The 23687-nt window shown below is 41.0% G+C and overlaps 1 long non-coding RNA gene across 3 annotated transcripts in view; it reads left to right on the plus strand.

The window, feature by feature from the left end:
* LOC106505102 overlaps window positions 254-23687 on the plus strand; it is a 51208-nt gene continuing 27774 nt past the window's right edge. For all 3 annotated transcript variants that reach the window (XR_002336128.1, XR_001299189.2, XR_002336129.1), the window contains exons 1-2: window positions 254-701; window positions 1675-1765. This is a non-coding gene — a long non-coding RNA (uncharacterized LOC106505102). The remainder of the gene's footprint in view (window positions 702-1674; window positions 1766-23687) is intronic.

A 23687-nucleotide genomic window follows, 5' to 3' on the forward strand; every position in this document is an offset into this window, starting at 1 on the left:
CTGGTTCGATTCAGGTAATGAGATTTAAAGTGCTTATTATAGGGGAGTGTATGCGCGGAGTCTTGCGCGTGCTGACTAGCCACTGCAAGATGCGCCTCCAGACTAAGTTGCAGACGCTAACTACCCCTGAGATGCATACTGAAAGCTTTAAACCGAAGCCCCGGCACAGCACTGTCAGCAGCCGGGCTCAGGGGGGCCCGAGCCACTCTGCGCAGGCGCGGGGCCTCAGCGGGGCTCTCCCGTGGGCGGGGCCGGAGCTGCCTGGTCGGAGCACCTGCCGCTCGTGCGGCCGCCCCGCCCTGGGCTGACCCGGGTGTTCATGGGGTCTTCGCCGAATACCGGATCCCTCAGAAACCGAGAATTGAGGCTTGAGACCGTGCCTCTCAGGAGAGAGGCAGCCTTGCCCTCCACGGTTTACCGAAGTCCGCTGAGAGAGGTCCGCGGGCATCCTCCGCGTCCACAGCGGGCACTAGGGCTGCAGCCTGCGCGCCCCCCGACCTCCCGGCCACCTGGCCCCGCCCGGATAGTGCTGCTGCCCTGAACCTGGGCGGCGGCAGTGCTGCCTAATCCGAAGACACCAGCCTCGGACTGCTGATCCTTCTGCAGAGTTTGAACTGTGAAGGGGAAAGAACAGGTCTTCGCTTTAGAAGCTAGGCCTGCCTCGAGGGCCTGGATTCTAAGAAGTAGCGAGGAGGCCGCAGGTGAGAAAGGTTCAAAGGCTAAGAGGAGACAGGTTTTACCTTCTTCACAGCCTCTCTCAGCCCCCAAGCTCCACCGCCCCCCCCCAACCCCAAGTTTCCTTTTTGGACATCTGAACACCTGAGCTGACTTTGCCAGCCCCTAGATCCGGCCTGGTCCCTTTTCTTGCGGTGCCTGTGTCTGGGGAGAATATTAGCATCTACCCCGTCTTTCTCCAATCGGCATCACGTGCTTTTTAACAGGCAGCGGAGGCTGTGCTGTAAAACGCCCGCATAAGCATCTTAGACCACGGTGCTGCGCCAGCCCGGAGAAGGGAGCGACCTAAACCCTCAGGCTTCTCGCATTTCTCATGAGGTCACCTCGTTTGTCCCTGACCTCCGGCAGCTGAGTTCCTAAGCCATAGCACGGGACTGGGGATGTCTCGGCTCTGGGGCTCTTGGGGAGAAGGAAGCGCTTCCCAACACCCCAGCCCCTGCAGGTTTCAAGTCACTAAGGCACAAGCAGGACCAGGGGCTTGCTCCAGGATGCACCTCTCGGCAGCCACCTGAGCCGTCTCAGGCTCCAGTGACAGCCCCGCTTCCAGCCCCAACTCATGATCCAAGCCTGGTTTAGACCTTCCATCCTCCTGCACGACCCACGTGGTGAATGGAAACCTTTTTTTCCTCTATGTACATACATCCTCCCAGTACTGTTTCTCTGGAGAACCCCGACTATCGCAGGCTCTACCTCCCACCATGACCGTGGAATTCCTTTTTCTCTAATAAGCGCTCCCTGTGGGAGAGCACAACATGAAAAAAGAAAAACCCTCATTAGGAGTGCCCACAGGAGCAGTGGCTGCTGAACCCTCGTTACTGCACCTGAATTATTCGTTTCTCATTGCCAAGGAAGGAATCTCTAAGGTCCTTATTAAAACCTACGAAACTTCTAAAGAATGGTAAATTGAGAATGCTTGAGTCTCTTTTTGTGTATTGGCAGGAGCATACATAGGTCCTGAGGGCATCCGAACCCCTACCAGCCCAGCCCAGCACTGACTTCACCCCACCTACCTCTTGGAAGGGAAGCAGCGGTGAGTCGTAACTCATGTTTATAGACCACTTTCTACTAAGCTAAGTGCGTTCATATTTATTAGGGCTTTTGATCTTCAGCACCACCCCTACTGAGGTAAGTATTAGCTCACATCTTTGGACAAGTCAGAAAGGGAGAGGGAAGGTGGGAAAAGCATTTGCCAGAAACACAGGAAGGAGGACCTGGTTGTTGGTTCATTCTTGCGCTCATCACATAGACACTTACTGGTTGCCGCAATGTGTCAGATGTGCTGGAAGCTGGGGAGACAGCAGTGAATGGGGCAGGCACGGTCCACATCCTTACGGAGCTGAGAGTCTAGCAGCCCTTTATGTCTGCAACACTGGCCCCTGGAAAGGCTCTTGTTGGCAACGTCCAAGGGTGTCAAGCCATCTTAATGGAAGGCTTTCCACATCTGAAACCTGCCCTCCGTGAGCTTCCTCATCACCTCCAGCTTACCTCTGTCCCTTCCTGCCAAGTGGTTGCCCATTTTATCATCTTTCCTCCCTCTCTTGGCCTGAGAGCTGCCCCAAGGCAGGATCCCTCTCCACCTGGCCCAGCACAGTGTCTGGTCCACAGTTCCTAAGGCGCATTCATTCAGCGATGATCCATGATGAGCCACATGGGGTGTCAGTAGCTGAGGCTGCAGAGAAAGATGCAGCCCAGAGATTTGGCATCTCGTGGGGAGGAAGACAAATACAAATCCATTTATCGGGATGTGATGCATTTTGAGGGGGAGGAACTGTGCTCAAGCTCAAAAGGAGGGCATGCTTGGAAAGGTCAGGAAGAAAGAGTAGGATGTAGCCAGGGGCATCCGGAGGAGGGAAGAAGGGCCTTTGGCACAAGAGGCCTGATCACAGGCACATGAGGGAACAGACTGCCAGGAGCTTGGCCTGGCTGCAGGGCAGGAGGCAGCTGGCCAATTACATGCAGATGAGGGTGAACACTGGGTTAAAGGCCATCGGCTGGCAAGCACAGCGGGCAAAGGGTGGGCAGGGGTGCTTGGCACTAGTGGACAGGACTGAGTCATCTTTGCCCTTTAACCTCATGGTAGGAAAAAAAAATGCCCTCAGACATTAAAATCACAGAGTGCTTGCGTAGGACGTGAACTCGCATGTTGCATAGTCCAGTTGTCACTGGAAGCAGAGGTGATTTCGCCAAGGTCCCCAAGCTTAGGTAGAGCCAGGACACAGCCTTGTTCTAATATCCCACACCCTCGGGGAGGCCTGTGCTTTGCTCTCAGGAAGTGCTACCCCATCCCTCATTTTCTGCAGCGTGAACCTGTCTCCATTAGAATCTTCGCCTCACTTGGAGAAAACTCTTAGGAACTTTGTCGTGTGTCAACAATTTACTTTCACACTTTCATTACTTTTATGGGGAAAAAAATTTTTTTTTCTGTCCTGTGCTTGCCACTTTTCTGGGGTTTTTTGTTTGTTTGTTTGTTTCAAAAAACCCAATAGAAATAATAGTTAATATATTGGTTTGCTAGGGCTGCCATAACAAAATACCACAGGCTTACACAACAGACGTGTGTTCTTACTGTTCTGGAGGCTGGAAATTCAAAATCAAGGTGCTGGCAGGGTTTGTTTCCTCTGAGATCCTCCCCGCCCCCCCTTAGATGGCTGCCCCCCTGCTGCCCCTTCACATGGTCTTTTGTCCGCGTACATGCCCCCCTGGTGTAAGTTTTTGTTTTTGTTTTTTGGCATATGGAGGTTCCCAGGTAGGGTCAATCGAGCTGCAGCTGGCCTACACCACAGCCACAGCAATGCGGGATCCAAGGCACATCTGCCACCTACACCACAGCTTACGGCAACGCCGGATCCTTAACCCACTGAGCGAGGTCAGGGATCGAACCCACAACCTCGTGGTTCCTAGTCAGATTCATTTCTGCTGTGCCACGACCATGACAATGGGAACTCCCTTTCTTTGTCTGAATTTCCTCTTTTAAGGGCATCAGTCAGATAGGATAATGGCCCATCCTAATAGCCTCTTTTTAATTCAGTCGGTTTTATAAAGGCCTTCTGTGGGATACAGTCGTATCCTGAGGTGCTAGGGGCTAGGATTGCAACATACGACTTTGGGAGAAGGCAGAATTCAGCCCACAACCATTCATTTCTTCACTTTATCGTCTCCTCTCTTTTTTTTTTTTTTGTCTTTTTTTTTTTTTTTGCTATTTCTTTGGCCGCTCCGCAGCATATGGAGTTTCCCAGGCTGGGGGTCCAATCGGAGCTGTAGCCACTGGCCTACGCCAGAGCCACAGCAGCTCAGGATCCGAGCCGCGTCTGCAACCTACACCACAGCTCACGGCAACGCCGGATTGTTAACCCACTGAGCAAGGGCAGGGACCGAACCGCAATCTCATGATTCCTTGTCGGATTCGTTAACCACTGTGCTACTCTTGAGAGTCAAATATCCTCAATTTTCTGGGAATTGGCAATGATGACTCTCTAGAAGGCTCATCCTATGTCTTCAGCACTCAGGAGAAGCGTACTTAGTGGCTAAAAATGAGGCATTATTATTTTGTCCGCTCTGTGTCTTCACTATGGGACAGTGAGCTCTGGGGGTCTCTGCAGCGTCTTTTTCCCAGTACCCACCCAGCACAGGGCCTTGCACAAAACAGACATGATTTCAGTGAGTAAATGAGTTCAGGAGTCACGTAACAGGGAATCTGAAGTTATTTAAGAAAGTCAGAATTGCAAAGAACTGGATAACATTTCATCTTTTATATTAGTTAAAAATGCATACTCTATGCTCAGGAAGTACAGACCCATAAAGTCCCAGAGCACAGTTTTTATAAGTGCTTGAAATGTGATGCATCATTGTTCTCTGAAAACTCATAAAAATCCAGTAATAGCCCCATACTTAACGAATGAAAAAGCTCCCTGAATCACAGGGGAATGTTGCTTGATGGGACACAGTCAATTTTCTTATCTAATTCTTGTTTTTGTTTCGCATTGGTCATTGCAAATGCAGGTACCGCCACATGATCATAAAGATTAATATCTGGTTTCTGGGAGTTCCTGTCGTGGCTCAGCAGTTAAGGAATCTGACTAGCATCCTCAAGGATCCAGTTTGGATCCCTCGCCTTGCTCAGTGGGTTAAGGATCTGGCATTGCCGTGAGCTGTGGTGTAGGTCGCATATATGGCTCAGATCCTGAGTAGCTGAGGCTGTGGTGTAGGCCCGCAGATGCAGCTCCAATTTGACCCCTAGCCTGGGAACCTCCATATGCCACAGGTGCAGCCCTAAAAAACAAAAAAAAAAACAAAACAAAAAATCTGGTTTCTGTAGGAGATTCTCAGAAGGTAGGAAACCTCTCTGTCTTTCCAGAATCTTGCCTAACTCAGCACATTGCTATTCTCAGGGACATTCAGAGCCTGAAGTATCTCAGAAATTAGTCTGTGGGTGATGCTTATTATTTTTACAGGTTTTGTTTGGTAATTACCCTGTCAGACTTTCTCACACTCTGTTATTCGAGAGGCACTAGTTTCTAAGGAGTAAAATGCCTGCAGGAGAAATAAAACAGAGTGGTTGAGGAAAGGAAGGAAGTGTAATTCCATTCACTCCTCATGGGTCATGCTTCTCAACTTAGCTGCAGGAAAATCCTAGTTCATGCAAAAGTAATTCTGTCTTTATTATTCCATCATCCAGGGGTGTCTGTGGCAATTTGAGCCCTCCTTTTCTGAAAGGAGAAAATCAGCCTGTGTGTCTTAGCAATGCATTCCTCTTGTTCTTTCTGAAATGTTACATTACTGACCGCCCTTGATTGCTGTGTAACCTGGCTCAGGCCCCCTGCTGGGTTCTTACAGACCATTGTTAATGCAGACCCCTTCGGGGCCTGTAATTTGAGACTCAATTTGCCGTAAAATTGTCCTAAGTGTCACCTTAGTAATCGAGGATCATGTGACCCGTGAAACACATTGAACCGAAAGATGGCACCTCTTGAAAATTAATGTCAAATTGTCTCCAATAGTAAAAAGGCTCTGGCCATTGTATATGAAGCGAACATCACTGTAGCTCAGAGATGATGAGGGGTTGAGAGAAGGGTGCTCCCCCTCACGCCTTGAGCTGGGGTTACGTGGCCTCCCAGCAGAACCTTTCCCAGTAAATATCCCAAGGCTCAGCACGCAGACTGGCCAGTCCGGCAACCCCTCCAGTTGATTTTGATGGCATGTACCTTCTTTTTAACCAAAGATCTACATGTGGTCTAGCAAAGGACTTTTAGTCTGAGTCTAGATATAAAGGCAGTTGAAGTGTCAAATCTGGCCAAACATAGGCATTCTGGCTCATCACTTGGGAAATGCTAATCAAAAGCACAGTGAAATATCACTTCTCACCCATTAGGATGGCTGATGCTAGGAAGGGAGGAAGGATGAGGGAGGCAAGAAGGAATAGCAGGTGTTAGCGAGGATATGAAGAAGTTGGACCCATTGTGCATCGCAGATAGGCATGTAAGAAGGTGCAGCTGCTGTGAAAAATAGGACAGCAGTGCCTCAAAAAATCAAACACAGGATTATCCTGTGTAATTCCACTTCTGGTGAGTGTACATAAAATAATTGGAAAGATGTGCTTGAAAAGACGTTCGTATGCCAGTGTTTGTAGCAACACTATTCACAATAGCGAAAAGGTGGAAACAACCCAAATGTCCATGGAGTGAATACACACAATGTGGTATGTATTTGGTACAAACACCACACACACACACACACACACACACACACACACACACACACACACACACGCGTATTTGTTAGCCTTAAAAAGGAATTAAGTCTGACACATGCTACAACATGGATGAACCTGGGAGACATTATGCTAAGTGAAATAAGCCAGACACAAAAGGAAAACTAGTGTATGATTCTACTTATACCTAGAAGAGTCAAGTTCAGAGAGACAGAAAGCAGAGTGGTGCTTGTAGGAGGCTGCAGGGAATGAGGAATGAAGGGTCATTGTTTAGTGGGTATAGAATTTTAGTTTGACAAGAGTTTTTGGAGACTGGCTGTCCCACAGTTGGAATGTACTTAAGGTCCTGGAGCTGTACTTTTAAAAATAATTAAAATGATGAATTACATGTTAGGTATTTTTCACTCTAATTTCTTTTTTAAATGGTAATTTGGTTGTCGCAGTGTTAGAATTTCAGAGCTATCTTAATTGTTCATGGAGGCAAAAAAGTAAATGTGCAAAATCTGGGAAAGCCCTGGAAAAGCCTAGGCATTTGGATGGCTCCCTTGTAACTGTGTTATAGGTAAGACAGCTCAAGACAGGGAGACCCTGAGGAGAAGCAGGTGGAGCCATAGAGATGGACAGACTGGACCTGTCTGCCTCCATCCGTGGCATCAAGTGCAGTGGTGACTTGCTCACCTTTACCTGATGGCTCTGGCTCTAGAGAGGTGCAGCCTTAGTGCCTTTGTTTATCCCTGAGGCCCATTTGGAAACTTCAACCAAATCAGCTTTTTTGCAGCCTTATTCTACCACAGGGACTTCTGCTGTTCCTTCTGTTCATGGTGACTCCCTTGATTCGGAATTGAGCCAAGCAGAGTGGGATGCCCTACACAGGGGCCCTTCTGGACATTGCCTTCATTCTCACGTATGTCCTTGCCCCAACTCTCCCCAACAAGGCACCAGCAGCAACATTCCTCGCTATGTTCTACAGCAGAGATCAGAGGCACTAGTGCCCTGATAATATTAGAACTTCAAAGCCACAGCACATAAGGCACTCTTAGGTGATTCTACTCTAAAAAAAAATTGCATGATTTATCTGATCACTTGGAGGGACCAGGTCAGTATGATCACAATGCTTTTTATAGACATGAGAGTACTTTTAATGAAACAAAAATTGACAGGAGATCAAGTTGGTATTTTTTATCCCATTATTGAAGGTGTTTTATACATTGGCATCACCTCTTCCCACTACACTGACTTCAGAAGAGTCTGTGAGAAGCTGAAAAGCCGAGCAACACTTTGGACAGCTTCATGGGACCATGGGACAAAAGTTGGGTCTAGAGCTTGACCACAGGGGCCTGACGATCCCCTCTACTTTGGGTTGTGGCCCCAAAGGGCTGCACCCTAAGAGTGAGGGTAAACTGGAGTAGACTGAAGCTCAGCATAGATCATCTCAGTTCTTGAAGTTGGATTATGATAATCCAAGATGGGTACTCTGCCTTGCCAAGATAACATTTTCCTATGTCTTATTTCTGACTTTGTAATGTTCAGCACTCAAAAAATAATCAGGCATACAAAAATAAACACAGTATGAAAGAAAACAAAAACAACAACATATGCGTCAAACAGTTACATGGAGGCTCAGATAATGGCATGATCAGATACAGGCTTTCAAATAGGTATGCTTAATATATTCAAAAAGAAGAAGGGCAAAATTTAGAATTTGTACAGGAACTAGGCTATTTTAAAAAAAGAGCTATAAAAAGCAGCTGAAATTAAGAACTAAGAACTATTAGGTTTAATAGCCGATGAGACTCAGCTGAAGAAAGAACTAATAAACTAATTTTCAGAAGCAAATATCCAGTATGAAGTGATAAAGTCAAAAGAATGTAAAATAGAAGCGAGGCTAAGAGACAAGGAGACTCAGAAACAAGGTCTAACATATATGGAATTGGAGTCTCTGAAGAAGCAAGAGAATGAGTCAGAAGCAATAGTTGAATAGATGTTTGCTGAGAATTTTCTGTGACAGATGAAAGATATAGTGTTGCACCAATGTACATTCCCACCAACAGTGTGAGAGGGTTGCCTTTTCTCCACACCTTCTCCAGGATTTATTATTTGTACACTTTTTGATGATAGTTATTCTGGCTGGTGTAAAGTGGTACCTCATAGTAGTTTTGACTTGCATTTTTCTAATAATTGGTGATGTTGAGCAGTTTTTCATGTGTTTTATGGCCATCCATATGTCCTTCTTTGGAAATATCTATTTAGATCTTCTGCTAATTTTTGTAGTGGGTTGTTTGTTTCTTTGATATTGAGCTGTGGGAGGTGTTGTATATCTTGGATATTAATCCCTTGTCAGTTGCTTCATTTGCAAATATTTTCTCCCATTCTGTGGGTTGTCTTTTTGTTGTTGTTGTGTATGGTTTCCTTTGCTGTGCAAAACCTTTTAAGTTTAACTGGGTCCCATTTGTTTATTATTGCTTTTATTGTAATTATTCTAGGAGGTGGATCTGAGAAGAATTTGCTGCGGTTTACATGAGAGAGGTTTTGGCCTATGTTTTCCTCCAAGAGATTTATAGTGTCCAGTTGTATGTTTAGGTATATAATCCATTTTTGGTTTATTTTTGAGTATGGTGTTAGAGAGTGTTCTAATTTCATACTTTTGCATGTAGCTGTCCAGTTTTCCCAGCACCACTTATTGAAGAAACTGTCTTTTCAGCATTGTATATTCCTGCCTCCTTTGTCATAGATTGACCATTGGTGCTTTGGTTTATTTCTGGGCTTTCTATCCTGTCCCATTGATCTATATTTGTTTTTGTGTCAGTACTATACTGTTTAGATGACTATAGTTTTGTGGTATAGTTGAAGTCAGGGAGCCTTATTCCACCAGCTCCACTTTTATTTCTCAGGATTGCTTTGGGTATTCAGGGTCTTTTGTGTTTCCATGCAAATTAAAAATTTTTCTGATCTATTTCTGTAAAAAATGCCATTGGTGATTTGATAGGGATTGCATTGAATTTGTAGATTGCCTTGGGTAGATACTCATTTTGACAATATTGATTCTTCCAATCCAAGAACGTGGTATGTATTTCCATCTATTTGATCATCTTTGATTTCTTTCATCAACATCTTGTAGTTCTTAGAGTACAGGTCTTTTGTCTCTTTTTGTAGGTTTATCCCTAGGTATTTTATTCTTTTTGATAGAATGGTAAATGGGACTTTTTTTCCTAATTTCTCTTTCTGACCTTTCATTGTTAACATATAGAAATGCAATGGATTTCTGTGTATTAATTTTGTATCCTGCAAATTTACCAAATTCATTGATGAGGTCTAAGAGTTTTCTGATATTGTTTTTAGGATTTTCTAGGTACAGTATCATGTCACCTGCAAAGTGATAGTTTCACTTCTTCCTTTTCAGTTTGGATTCTTTTTTTTTTTTTTTTTTTTTTGGTCTTTTTGCTATTTCTTTGGGCCGCTCCCGCGGCATATGGAGGTTCCCAGGCTAGGGGTCCAATCGGAACTGTAACCACCGGCCTACGCCAGAGCCACAGCAACGCGGGATCCGAGCCGCGTCTGCAACCTACACCACAGCTCACGGCAACGCCGGATCGTCAACCCACAGAGCAAGCGCAGGGACCGAACCCGCAACCTCATGGTTCCTAGTCGGATTCGTTAACCACTGCGCCACGACAGGAACTCCAGTTTGGATTCTTTTTAGCTCCTTTTCTCCTCTGATTGCTGGAGGATTTCTAAAACTATGTTGAATAGAAGTGGCGAGAGTGGACATCCTTGTTTTGTTCCTAATCTTAGCGGAAATTCTTTCAGCTTTTCACCATTGAGAATGATGTTAGCTGTGGGTTTGTCATATATGGTGGCCTTTATTATGTTGAGGTAGGTTCCCTCTCTGCCCACTTTCTGGAGGATTTTATCGGAATTGTGTGTTGGATTTTGTCAAAAGCTTTCTCTGCATCTATTGAGAGAATCATATGGTTTTTATTCTTTAGTTTGTTAATTGGTGTATTGCACTGATTGATTTGTGATTATTGAAAAATCCTTACATCCCTGGGATAAAATCTCACTTGATCATGGTGTATGATCCTTTTAACGTATTGCTGGATTTGGTTTGCTAGTATTTTGTTGAGAATTTTTTGCATCTATGTTTATCAGTGATATTGGCCTTTAATTTTCTTTTTTTGTGATATCTTTGTCTGGTTTTGGTATCATGGTGATGGTGGCCTCATAGGATGAGTTTGGAAATGTTCGTTCCTCTGCAATTAGTTGGGAGAGTTTCAGAGGGATAGGTGTTAACTCTTCTCTAAATGTTTGATAGAATTCACCTGTGAGGCTCTCTGGTCCTGGACTTTTGTTTGTTGGAAGTTTTTAAATCATGGTTTTAATTTCAGTCCTTGCGATTTGTCCGTTCATCTCTTCTACTTCTTCCTGGTTTAGTCCTAGAAGATTGTTCCTTTCTAGGAATTTGTCCATTTCTTTGAGGTTGTCCATTTTATTAGCATATAGTTGCTTGTAGTGGTCTTATGATCCTTTCTATTTCTGTGATCCACTGAAACATCTCCTTTTTCATTTCTATTTTTTTTTTTGTCTTTTTGCTATTTCTTGGGCCGCTCCCGCGGCATATGGAGGTTCCCAGGATAGGGGTCTAATCAGAGCTATAGTCTCCAGCCTACGCCAGAGCCACAGCAACTCGGGATCCAGCCGCGTCTGCAACCTACACCACAGCTCACAGCAACGCCCGATCGTCAACCCACTGAGCAAGGGCAGGGACTGAACCCGGAACCTCATGGTTCCTAGTCGGATTCGTTAACCACTGCGCCATGACAGGAACTCCTTTCATTTCTAATTTTATTGATTTGGGTCCTCTCTCTTTTTTCCTTGGTGAGTCTGGCTGTTTATCAATTCTGTTGATCTTTACAAAGAACCAGCTTTTAGTTTCATTGACCTTTTCTATTTTCTTTGTTTCTGTTTCATTTATTTCTGCTCTGATCTTTATGATTTCTTTCCCTCTGCTAACTTTGGGTTTTATTTGTTCTTTCTCTAGTTGCTCTAGGTGTAAAGTTAGGTTGTTTATTGGAGATTTTTTTGTGTCCTGAGGTAGGTTTGCATTGCTATAAATGTCCCTCTATAATTGCTTTTGCTGCATCCCATAGCTTTTGGATTGTTGTGTCTTTGTTGTCATTTGCTTCTAGGCATTTTTTAATACCCTCTTTGATTTCCTCAGTGATCCATTGGTTGTTTAGTACCATGTTGTTTAGTCTCCATGTGTTTTTTGGCAGTTTTTTTCTTGCTGATTTCTAATCATATAGTGCTGCCATTGGAAAAGATGCTTGATATTGTTTCAGGTTTTTTTTTTTTTAATTTACTGAGACTTGATTTGTGGCCCAGAATGTGATCTGTCCCAGAGAATATTCCATGTACACTTGAGAAGATTTTGCATTCTGCTGCTTTTGGACAGAAGATTCTATAAATATCTATTCAGTCCATCTGGTCAAATTCATCATTTAAGGAATAGTCTGTAAACTAGGCCCTTTTTTTTCCTTTCTCTGTCAACTGATCATAAAGAATCCCTATGGACTGATGGAGGTAGCATTGTAACAAGCATGGGTGTTGTGGCAAATGAACCTATCTACAAAACAGAAGCGGACTCACAGCATAGAGAACAGATTTGTGGTTGCAAGAGGGAAGGTGGAAGGAATGGGTGGACTGGGAGTTTGGGGTTAGTAGATACAAGTTATTACATTTAGAATGGATAAGCAATGAGGTCCTGCTCTATAGCATGGGGAACTATAGCCAGTCTCTTGAGATGGACCACAACGGAAGATAATATAAGAAAAAGAATGTATAGATATGTATGATTGAGTCACTTTACAGTAGAAATTGGCACAACATTGTAAATCAACTATAATTAAAAAATTTTAGGGAGTTCCCATTGTGGTGCAGTGGAAATAATCCAACTAGTATCCATGAGGATGTGGGTTTGATCCCTGGCCTCGCTCGGTGGGTCAGGGATCTGGTGTCACCCTGAGATGTGGTGTAGGTTGCAGATGCAGCTTGGATCCTGCATTGCAGTGTCTGTAGCTCTAAATTGACCCCAGCCTGGAACTTCCATTTGCCATGGGTGTGGCCCTAAAAAGAAAAAAAAATTTTTAAAGGAATGGAAACCTGAGCTACCTGCTCATGCAACTTATTTTTTGTGTCTTTATGACTTACCTGAACCTAATAACTGTATATACTATTTCTACCTGGTTTCAAATTGAATCTTCATGTACTAAGTATGTATCTTGGTGAATTAGATAACACCCAGTTCTTATCTGGTAGCTCTGTTGCAAGGCAGATGCTGATTATATTAAAAAAAAAAAATTATCTGGAGTTCCTGTCATGGCGCAGTGGTTAACGAATCCGACTAGGAACCATGAGGTTGTGGGTTCGGTCCCTGCCCTTGCTCAGTGGGTTAAGGATCCGGCGTTGCTGTGAGCTGTGGTGTAGGTTGCAGACACGGCTTGGATCCCATGTTGCTGTGGCTCTGGCGTAGGCCGGTGGCTACAGCTCCGATTAGACCCCTAGCCTGGGAACCTCCATATGCTGCGGGAGTGGCCCAAGAAATAGCAACAACAACAATAACAACAACAACAACAAAAAAAGACAAAAAAAAATTATCTGCAGAAGAGGGAGTGCCTTTGCTCCTAAACTCTAGGGATCTTCATGTGATTTTTGAATGAATGTCAGAGGTTCCATGCAGTGTCTCTGTTTTACACAAAGACTTCAAATATCTAAGTGGCAGAGCCTTCCTTGCCCTGGTTCAAGTTAAAACTGACAGCCTTATGGGTAATAGATCAAAGTAGCACAGTCAAACGTGTATATAGCACCTCAAAAATCAAAGAAGTCCACCAAGTGCTCTGCCATTCTCTTAGTGGTAGGTTTTGTAAAGTGCAATAACTCATTTTTTACTTTGAAAAGGAGACTCCTAATTCTCTACATTGTTATAACTTAGAAACTGTATTTTTGTAGTAAAGTCCTGAACTTTGTCTCCCACTCTCTGGCATGTACAGAATCACTGAATCAGTGAAGTTACGTTCTATTTACTGTACACCAGGTTAATTTAGCATGTGTAGTGGATCTGTGAAGGCTAGATTTTGGCAGGAGAATTGATAGCCCAGAGGCAAAATGGTGCAGGTGTACTGCTGACTCGACCAGGTGAAAGCAAACTGCTCTGGTGGTCCTTGCAAAAAAATTAATGTCTGAAGTCAAAACATTCTGATTGCCACATTGTCTGTGCTACTCATTATGGTCAATTAGTCCCACCTTGTATCTGGAGGTTAAGCCCTGTCTCTCTGGCATCTCATCATTCCCAATGAAAGCAGAGAATGGGTTCAGTACTCATCATCCCTGAGTCTGAGAGCATCACCACCTCAGGTTTTCAAGGAGCTCTTGGTGTAGTAAGGCTCCCTTCAGTAGCGCTTCTTAGAATGTGTTAGTAAAGGGAGTGTCTTCTGCAGGTTGTGTGATTGTGGAGATGTGGTAGCACATGATGGAACATTCAACGATTTTTAATCTCATGTTTTTGGATGCTTTCCTCTTCATCCTACCTGGTACATCCTGACACTTCAACCTCATTGAATGAGGCAACTTAATCTAGGTTTCAGTCAACCGAGCAAGCACATTGTTTTAGCTACTCACAGATCTCAGGTTAAAACATTAAATCCATAATCTCTGCTATGTTCGCCCATATTGATAAATTCAGCCTGCATAGTCATCTCCCTTGCCCTAATAACTTTAGACTTAATCCCTACACGTGTTCCTCAGGATATATAAGCTGTCTCTTGCTGGGTAGTCCCCATGCAGGGTTTAAGATCCAACTCTAGTTATGGATCTGCAGGTATTGAAAGGTGGTAAGGGTGTTCCTGGAGAGGAAGGAGAGTATCCATTGTAAGTCAGTTACTTCTAATGGCATTGCTGCTGGGTCTTCAATCAAAGGAAAGGAGGTGTCCTCACACAGGGGAGGAGGAGCTGCTTTCTTCAGTAGTAAGGAACCTCAGTGCTATTTGGAAAGTCAGGCTGGTCAGACTTCTTAAACATGCTTCTTCCATATCCTCAATGCTGTATCTTTTAGGTAAGAGGTTTGGTGGGGCCCTGGAATCAACTTTCATGGAATTCTACCTATAATTACAAGAAAAAGTCCTCTTAGGACTGCCCTAGGAGTTTTCCATTTCTCTCATATTATATCTTGAATGAGACTTTAGAATACTAAGCTTGTCTTTTTTTAAAAACTTTGATCTCTCTGACATAGAAAAAGTTATCCCAACCACAGCCTTCATAGGCATCATTACAACACCAGTCAAGTGCAGTAACAACCTCTTCTCTCCAAATCTTTCTTCATAGGTTCTTTAATCCTAAGCAAGCACAGGTAGTCACGATGCCTCTACAGTCTTTAGACTAACAGTATCTATTTCCATCAGCAGTGAGGTCTTTACTGTTCAAATCAAAGAAGTCAATACTAAATCCCTGGTTCCCAGGTTTTTTCCTGGAATCTCACTAAACTGCCACCTGTATATGTTGAGGTACATTCTGGAAAACAGAATGCAGACTCAGTACAGGAAAGGGTTGGCAAAGGTGTTGGGAGCAAGAAGAGAAAGATGTGATAATCCAGAATTTAGTAACAGCAGAAAGCAGCCACCACTCGTAAGGCTGGAGAAACAAATGTAGAAAATGATGTTGCCAGAGCCCAGGAGCTTCTGGGCTCCCCAGTATAGTTTGGAGTGCTAAGTTCACCAAAGGAGGAGCAGCACAACAGGTGCTAGGACTGTGGAAGAGGGTTCATCCTGGCTTTGGTGAGTCTCTAAATGAGATGCAGCCATTTCCAGAGACCCTGCAAGAAGCTAAAATAATGAAGATCAAGGTCAGGAGGGAGAGAGGAAATGGAAGAGAGGGAGAGGCCGGGAAGAGCAGGAGGGAAGAAGGAAGGACGAGGACTGCCTCTTCTTCTCTTCCTCCCACCTCTCGTAGTCCGTTACACGTACCACTGGAAGAACCTAATACTAGGACCGCTGGCAAGGGAACCCCTGAAAAATATAGTTTGAAATGCTCCAAGACAAAGATTTCAGAGCAGAGTACAAAAGGGCAAAAAATGGGACTGAGAGACCATAGTGAAGTACTGGCACCATTCAAGTTGTCCCTGTACCACTTATTGGAGACTGTCCTTTCTCCACTGCTTTGTAAGATATTTCTGTCCCCTTTCAAGTGTCCATATACATTCAAGTGTGGATCTGTTCCAGAGCGTCTGTGCTGCTCTGGCAGTCTATTTGCTGTATTGTGCTATACTGCATTGCTCGCTGTTGCATTATAACGTATCTCAATGTCTAATAGAGACACTTGATCTCACCTTGATCTTCAAAAGTATTTGGTCACTTTTGAGACTTTGAACTTCCTTATACTTTTTAGAATAAGCTGATCAAATTCCATGAAATAAAATCTCTTGAGATTGGAATTGAAATTTATATTAAGTCTATAAATCAATTTCGGTAGAATTGACATCTTAACAGTATTGTATTCCAAATGAGGAAGTTGGCATCTTTTCTGGAAATTTTATTTGATGTTTATCATAAGTTAAATTTTTCTTTGTTGAATTACAGTCTTACACATATTTGGTATATTCCTAAGTACTTAAGGGGTTTTTAAATACTTTTTGTAAATGGCATAATTTATAAAATTTCACTTTTTGTTTACTGATGGTATATAGAAATAGGATTGATTTTTTACATTACTTTTTCTATCCAGAAACTTAGTGAAATCACTTAACTCAGAGTTTTTATTAGGTTATTTTGGATTTCTATGTGTACACATATCATTTGAGAGAAATCATTATTTAAGAACATGATTTTAATGATTATATCACTACAATGATTACATCATTACAATGATTATATGTGTGATTATTTTATTTGTGATTATATTTATTATCTATTTTATATAATATATATTACAATGTAATTATTATATCATTATATCAATAATGATATAATGATTATAATGATTAATAATGATTCTTAAATCTTTTATTTCTTTTTCTTGCCTTATGACACTGGCTAGGAGCTCTTGTACAATGCTGAGAAAATATTTCTTGGTAGGATCTTTTTTTAAGTCAAATATATTTGACACATAACATGTATGTTTAAGGTGTACAAAATGTTGATTTGATATATTTATATATGATGGCCATTGTAGTGCGAGCACCTCTGTCACATCACATGATCATCATTTCTTTTTTTGTGATAGGAATAATTGAGATCTAGTCTCTTAGCAAATTTGATTATTATAATACAGTATTGTTGCTTATATTCACTATACTATGCATTGAGCTCTAGGACGTATCAACACATAAAGACAAGCTTTCAACGTTCACTATAAATATGATGCTTGTTATAGATTTTTGTAGATATCCTTCACCTTTTAAGAAGTTTCTTCTGGAGTTCCCGTCATGGCACAGTGGTTAATGAATCCAACTAGGAACATGAGGTTGCAGGTTTGATCGCTGGCCTTGCTCAGTGGGTTAAGGACCGGCATTGCTGTGAGCTGTGGTAGGTGGCAGATGCGGTTCAGATCCCGCGTTGCTGTGGCTCTGGATAGGCCAGCAGCTACAGCTCTGATGAGACCCCTAGCCTGTGAACCTCCATGTGCAAGGGTAAAGACCCTAAAAATTAAAAAAAAAAAGTTTCCTTCTATTTTTAGCTTGCTGAGATTTTATTTAATCTTGAAAAGATGTTGAAGTTTATCAAATGCTTTCTCTGTGCATCCTAAGATGGTCACATGATAACATCTCTCTAATGTGTTATAGTGGATTTACTGGATGCATTATCACTTTTATTTATGCTAACTTTGGTTTAGCAACTATGTATGCTATCTTTGGCTTGGTAATATTTGTTTAGGATTCTTAGACCTATATTTTTGAGTGAAATTATTTTTTACTTTTCCATTCTGTACTGTCAGATTTTGGTACTAGGTAGAACATCTGAGTTCTCTTACTTGAAACAAAATTGTCAAGGGTTGGATTTTTTTCTTAAATGTTTTGATGGAATACACTAGTGAAACCAACTCAGCTTGTCATTATCTTTTTGAAAAGAGTCATGTGTTCATTGTTTTTCATCAGTGCATGTGTAATTTTTTCAAAATTTTTAAAATGTTCTTCAGTCAACTTTAGTAGGTATATTTCTCTAGGAATTTGTTAATTTTACCTATCTTTTCAATATTTTTGGTGTAAAGCTCTTAAAATTCTCCTACTTCTTAAATGCTGAAGCATCTAGAGTTGCTGTTCTCTTTTCATTTCTGATACTAGATACTTGTAGTTTCTCTTTTTTTCTTCATTAATTTTGTCAGAGGTTTTGTCAGTTTATATAGTCTTTTCAAAAAATAGACTTTTTGTTCTTGTTGTTGATCCACTCTATTTTGTGCTTGCTTTGTACTTTCTCGAATTGTGTTCTGATCTTTACCATTTCCTTCCTTCTGCTTTTGTTGGGTAAAATTTCTGAATTTTTCCTAAGCCCTTGAGATAGGTTCTCGTTTATTTTTGGCCTAATTTTCTATTTGAACAATACAAGGACTTTAGAACATTTGTGGCTTATATATTTATGATTGTTTATATCTGATTAACTACTTCTGATCCTACAAGTTTTTGTTATCATTCAGTTAGGATATGTTCATATTCCCATTGTAATTTTTTTGTTCGATCCATGAGTTAATACCTTATTATGATTGTTGATATGGCTGTTTCATTGAAAATGTTGTTCATTTTCTGCTTTGGATATAATAATGCTCTATTATGTGCCCACAAATTATAGAGTTGTCAGACTTTCCTGGTAGATTCAACATTTTACCTTGGTTAATATCTCTATGTTTAATAATACCTTTTGCCTTAAATTCTCTTACGTTATATTATATTATATTACATTACATTCTAATAGCCATACCAGATTTCTTTTTTCTTTTTCTTTCTTTTTTTTTTTTTGCCATTTCTTGGGCTGCTCCTGTGGCATATGCAGGCCACTGGCCTATGCCAGAACCACAGCAACGCGGGATCCGAGCCGCATCTGCAACCTACACCACAGCTCATGGCAACGCCAGATCCTTAACCCACTGAGCAAGGGCAGGGACCGAACCCGCAACCTCATGGTTCCTAGTCGGATTCGTTAACCACTGAGCCACAACGGGAACTCCCAGATTTCTTTTTGATAGTATGTGCATAACATACCCTTAAATTTTTTAATTGAAGTGTAGTTATGTACAATATCGTGTTAGTTTCAAGCATACAGAATAGCGATTCAGTTTTATATATATATATATTTATACATGCATACATAAATACAGATACTTTTTCAGAGTCTTTCACTTACAGATTGTAACAAAATAGTGTAGTTCCCTGTTCTATCCAGTAGGTCCTTGTTGGTTAACAATTTTATATATAGTAGTATGTATATGTTATCGCACCTCCTCATTTATCCCTCCCTACACCCTCATTTGCCCTTTGGTAACCATAACTTGGTTTCTATTTCTATGAGTCTCTTGCTGTTTTGGAAAAAAGGTAATTTGCATATATATGTATATATATATTATTTATATTTTAGATTCCACATATAAGTGATATCATATGATATGTGTCTTTGGTTTGCTTCGCTAAGTATTATAATTTCTAGGTCCATTAATGTTGTGGCAAATGGCATTATTTCTTTCCATTTTATGGTTGAGTAATATTCCATATGTGTGTGTGTGTACACCACATCTTAAACCATTCATCCATCAGTGGTAATTTATTTTGCTTTCATGTCTTGGGTATTGTTAATATTACTGCAATGAACATGTATGTGAATCTTTTCAGATTATGGCTTTTTTCAGATATATATTCAGGAGTGGGGTTGCAGGATCATATGGTAGCTCTATTTTTAATTTTTTAACGAACCTCCATACCATTCTCCATAGTGGCTATATGAATTTACTTTCCCACCAACAATGTAGGAAGGTTCCATTTTCTCCACACCCTCTCCAGCATTTATTGTTTGTAGACTTTGATGATGAGCATTCTGACTGGTGTAAGGTGGTATCTCATTGTAGCTTTGATTTGCATTTCTCATATGCCTACTGGCCATCTTTAGGTCTTATTTGGAGAAATGTTGGTTTAGATTTTCTGCCCATTTTTTTATTGAGTTATTTGTTTTTTCATGTTCAGCTGCGTGAGCTGTTCATATATTTTGGAGATTAACCCCTTGTTAATTTTTATTTATTTATTTTTTGTCTTTTTGCCATTTCTTGGGCTGCTCTCGTGGCATATGGAGGTTCCCAGGCTAGGGTTCAAATCGGAGCCATAGCTGCCGGCCTATGCCAGAGCCACAGCAACACAGGATCTGAGCCGCATCTGCAGCCTACACCACAGCTCACGGCAACGCCAGATCCTTAACCCACTGAGCAAGGGCAGGGATTGAACCTGCAACCTCATGGTTCCTAGTCGGATTCGTTAATCACTGAGCCATGATGGGAACTCCTAAACCCTGTTTATTACAAATATTTTCTCCCACTCTGTAGGTTGTCTCTTTGTTTTGTTTATAATTTCTTTTCCTGTGGAAAAGCTTTTAAGTGTGATTAGGTCCCATTTGTTTATTTTTGTTTTTATTTCTGTTACACTAGGAGATGGATCAAAAAATATTACTGCAATTTAGACAGAGTGTTCTGCCTATGTTTTTATAGTATCTGAACTTAAATTTGATCTCTAATCCATCTTGAGTTTTTTTTGTGTGTGTGTTAGAGAACGTTCTAATTTCATTCTTTTACACATAGCTGTCCAGTTTTTCTAGCACCACTTATTAAAGAGACTATCTTTTCTCTATTATATATTCTTCCCCCCTTTGCTATAAATTAATTGACCATAGGCATGTGGGTTTATTTCTGGTCTTTCTGTCCTGTTCCACTGTCTATATGTCTGTTTCTGTGCCAGTACCATACTGTTTTGATGACTATAGATTGTCTTGGGTAGTATAGTCATTTTGACAGTATTGATTCTTCCAATCCAAGAACATGGTATGTCCTTCCATCTGTTTGTGTCATCTTCAGTTTCTTTCACCAGCATCTTATAGTTTTCAGAGTGCAGATTTTTCACCTCCTTAGGCAGGATTATTCCAAAGTATTTCATTCTTTTTGATGAAATGTAAGTGGAATTGTTTCCCTAATTTCTCTTTCTGATCTTTCATTATTAGTATATAGAATTGCAAGAGATTTCTGTGTATTAATTTTGAATTCTGCAACCTAACTAAATTCATTGATGATCCCTAGTAGTTTTCTGGTAGCATTTAGGATTTTCTGTGTATAGTATCATGTCATACACTAACAACAACAGTTTTACTTCATTTTCCAGTTTAGATGTCTTTTCATTTGTTTTTCATCTCTGGTTGCTATGGCTAGGACCTCTGAAACTATGTTGAATAAAAGTGGCGAGAATGCACATTCTTGTCTTTTTTCCTGATCTTAGCAGAAATGCTTTCATTGTTTCACATTGAGTATGATGTTAGCTATGGTTTTGTCATTTACAGCCTTTATTGAGATATGTTCCTTCTATGCCCACTTTCTAGATAGGTTTTTAATCATAAATAATGGAGAATTTTCTTAAAAGCTTTCTCTGCATCTCTTGAGATGATCATATGTTTTTTATTCTTCAGTTTGTTAATGTGGTGTATCACACTGATTGATTTGCAGATATTGAAAAATCCTTACAGACATGAATGAGAGCATAATTGTGAGCATAGAGTTTGAGAAAAACTGGGTTAGGTTTTGATGGAATGGTGGTTCCATAGGGTCATACTCTCTTTAAGTCTCTAGCACTGAATGTTCAGTCCATTCCACTGAGTGCTGGTTGTACCTTAACTCTTTGGGGCTCAGGCTCATGACAGTCTTTGAGTATTTTAGCTTTTTCTCCTGTTCCCTTTGCCTTCCCATATTTCATGGGCATTACTTTTACCCTAGGGAAGGTGCAAGAATAAAAGCAGCTGCATAAGAAAAAAGAGAAAGAAAAATCTTTGTATCCCTGGGATAAATCCCACTCGATCACGGGGTATGATCCTGTTGATATATTTGGGTTTGGTTTGCTAGTATTTTATTGAGATTTTTTTTTTCTATTTTGGCCACCCCATGGAACATGGAGTTCCCAGGGCAGGGATCAGGTCTGAGCCACAGCTGCAGCAATGTCATATCCTTAAACCAGTGTGCTGGGCCAGGGATTGAACCTATGTCCCAGAGCTCCAGAGACACAGAAAACCCCATTGCGCCACAGCTGGAACCCCTTGTTGAGAAGTTTTGCATCTATGTTCATCAGTTAAGTTGACCTGTACTTTCTTTTTTTGTATTATCTTTGTCTGGTTTTTGTATCAGGGTAATGGTACCTTCATAGAATGAAGTGGGAGAATTCCTTCCTCTGCAATTATTTGGAATAGTCAGAAAGATAGGGGTTAACTCTTCTTTAAACGTTTGGTAGAACTCAGCCATGACACCATCTGGTTCTGGAGTTATTTGTTGGAAGTTTTTGAACCACAGTTAGATTCAATTTCGGTAGTTGTATTTGGTCTGTTCATATTTTCCATTTCTTCCTGGTTCAGTCTTGGGAAATTGTACATGTCTACAAATTTATCCATTTCTTGTAGGTTGTCCATATTATTGGCATATAGCTTCCTGTAGTAGTTTCATATGGCCTTTTGTATTTCTGTGGTGTCAGTTGTAACTTCTTTTTCATTTCTAATTGCATTTCCAATTTTCTAACTTTAAATTTCTAAATTTTCCAATTTCATTTCTAATTATGGACCCTCTTCCTTTTTTCTTGATGAGTCTAGCTAAAGGCTTATCTTTTCAAATAACCAGGTTTTAGTTTCATTGACCTTTTTATTTTTTCTTTCTATTTCATTTATTTCTGATTTGATCTTTATGATTTCTTTCCTTCTACTATTTTTGGGTTTTGTTTGTTCTTCTTTATCTGGTTGCTTTAGGTATAAGGTTAGGTGGTTTGAGATTATTCTTATTTCCTGAGGTAAGTTTGTATCACTGTACACTTCACTCGTAGAACTGCCTTTCTGTATCCCATAGGTTTTGGATCATTGTGGCTTCATTTTCATTTGTCTCTATGTATTGTTTATTTCATCTTTGGTTTATTCAATGATTGTTTAGTAGTACATTGTTTAGCCTCCACGTATCCATGTTTTTTTGCCGTTTTTTCTATATTTGATTTCTAATCCCACAGCATTGTGGTCAGAAAAGAAGGTTGATATGATTTCCATTTTCTTCAATTTGCTGAGGTGCAGTGGGTTAATAATCCGACTGCAATGGCTAAGTTTGCTGTGGAGGTATGATTTTGATCCCTGGCCCAGCACAGTGGGTTAAAGGATCTGGCATTGCCACAGCTGCAGCTCATGTCACAGCTATGGCTTGGATTCAGTCCCTGGCCTGGGAACTTATAAATGCCATGGGTGCAGCCATAAAAAAAAAAATTACTGAGGCTTGCTTGTGGCCTGTCCTGTGATCTCTGCTGGAGAATATTCCCTGTGCACTTGAGAATAACGTGTATATTTCTGCCTTCAGATGGAACACTATATAAATGTCAATTAAATCCATCTGGTCTAATGTGTTATTTAAGGTGTGTGTTTCCTTATTGCTATTTCTCCCTAGATGAGCTGTCCGTTAATGTATATGGGTCTTATAATTCATCAACTATTATTGTATTACTGTCAATTTCTCCTTTTATATCTGTTAACATTTCCCTTATATATTTAGGTGCTCCTGTGTTTGGTGCATATATATTCACAATTGTTATATCTTCTTCTTGGATTAATCCCTTGATCCTTACGTAGTGTCCTTGTCTCTTATAACAGTCTTTATTTTGAAGTCTATTTTGTCTGATATGACTATTGCTATTCCACCTTTCTTTCAGTTTCCATTTCCATGGAATATCTACTTTCATCCTCTCACATTCAGTTTGTATGTGTCCCTGGAACTGAATGGGTCTCTTGTAGATAGCATATGTATGGGTCTTTTTGTATCTGTTCAGCCAGTCTGTGTCTTTTGGTTGAACATTTAGTCCATATACATTTAAGATAATTTTTGATATGTATGTTCTTAATGCCATTTTGTTAATTGTTTTGGACTTGTTGTTATAGGTCTTTTTCTTCTCTTCTTCTTTTGTTCTCTTGTGATTTGATGACCATATTTAATTGTTGTGGTTGGATCCTTT

The sequence above is a fragment of the Sus scrofa genome, chromosome 10 (genome assembly GCF_000003025.6).
Source record: "Sus scrofa isolate TJ Tabasco breed Duroc chromosome 10, Sscrofa11.1, whole genome shotgun sequence".
Lineage (NCBI taxonomy): Eukaryota > Metazoa > Chordata > Mammalia > Artiodactyla > Suidae > Sus > Sus scrofa.